At 37.7% G+C, this 1539-nt stretch overlaps 1 pseudogene; it reads right to left on the reverse strand.

Moving 5' to 3' along the window:
• Positions 1 to 890: 890 nt before the first annotated feature.
• LOC141520349 (elongin-B pseudogene) lies at positions 891 to 1241 on the reverse strand (annotated as a pseudogene).
• Positions 1242 to 1539: the final 298 nt, after the last annotated feature.

A 1539-nucleotide genomic window follows, 5' to 3' on the forward strand; every position in this document is an offset into this window, starting at 1 on the left:
ATCAGTTGGGGAATGGCTGAACAAATTATAGTCTATGAATGTGGCAGAGTAATATTGTTCTATAATAAATCCTCAGTGGTTGGACTTTAGAAAAGCCTGGAAAGATATACATGAATTAATGCTGAATGAAAAGAGCAGAATCAGGAGAACACTCTAAATATTATCAGCAACATTGTGAGATTAACAGCAACTATGATGGGTGCAGCTTCTCTTTGCAGTTCAGTGATCAAGGACAATCCTGTGAGACTTATTATGGAAAATGCTGTCCATATCCAGAGAAAAACTACGGAGTCTGAATGCAGAGCAAAGCATACTATATTCACTTTTTAAAATTTCTTTTGTGTTGTTTCTTTCTCTGTCATGGCCCCCCCCAATTCTATTTCCCCTTTCAAAATATGACCAATATTTAAATATGTTAAACGCAACCATACATTTACAAGTTATATAAGATTGTTGAAAAACACTAGAGAGCATAGGAATAAATGGAAGTTTTCTTAAAATGATAAGCCATGGAGAGGTGGGAAGGGAAAGGAGGGTGATAGAAAGATACAGAACTCAAAAGTTTGTAAAATGAAGAATATTGAAAGCTATTTTTGTATATAATTGGAAAAAAATAAAATAAAGTAAATTAAAAAAAAGATAGGCCATGTCTAACCAAAAATAGTGATGGAAATTTGACTGTTGCACAATTTACTTAGTTCTCCCCATTCCATTCTCTAAGAAAGAAATTCCCTCAGAGGTCTTAATTATCTGATTAAATTGCTTGTATTTATCAAATTAAATTGAATCACTTCCTTATGTCCATTTTAACAATATTGTATAGGTCCTGCACCAAATGCTATCAATATAAACAATTGTATTAGGTCACTAGGGGGTGGGGCCTTGGGCCCTTACTGTACAGCTTGCTCATTGGTGCCAATTCCAGAGTCTTGGGGCTTCATGACATCTGGCAGTTCCGGGGGTCTGGAGAAAGCCTCAATGTGTAATGTTTCAAATACATCATCAGCTCAAAAGACCAGCCTCACAGTGGCTGGTGCTTGAGGCCTGGCTGTCTGACTTGCAAAGCCACACTTGCCCAGGGTCTTACTGTCATCCAGAAGCTGGTCATCCTTGTAGAGATGCTGCTCACCTGGGGGCCTCCTGAGGATGCCTTCTACAATGCGCTTCAGCTGGAACACTATGCTCAACTCCTTGGCATCGGTGAAGATGGTTGTCTTGTGGTGCCGGATCATCAGGAACACATCTATTGTGGCATCTATCTTCCCTCCCCCCAATCAACTGAATATATATTTTTTAAACTAAATTCTGCTAAATAACCATAAAACCCTTTGCTTTGTTGTTCAAGGCTCTCCACAATATAGTTTCAATCAATTTCTTGAGCCTCAACTTACTTTGTATACTTTCTTGTTCACTACACAACAATCAAATGGATTATTTTTATTTTTCATATAAAGTTCTCATTTTCCTAGCCCTGTACTCTTACTTGCAATGCTTCCTAAACTTTGAGTACCACACGTCCCTTCTTTACCATTTGATATT

This window comes from Macrotis lagotis, chromosome 4 (genome assembly GCF_037893015.1).
Source record: "Macrotis lagotis isolate mMagLag1 chromosome 4, bilby.v1.9.chrom.fasta, whole genome shotgun sequence".
Lineage (NCBI taxonomy): Eukaryota > Metazoa > Chordata > Mammalia > Peramelemorphia > Peramelidae > Macrotis > Macrotis lagotis.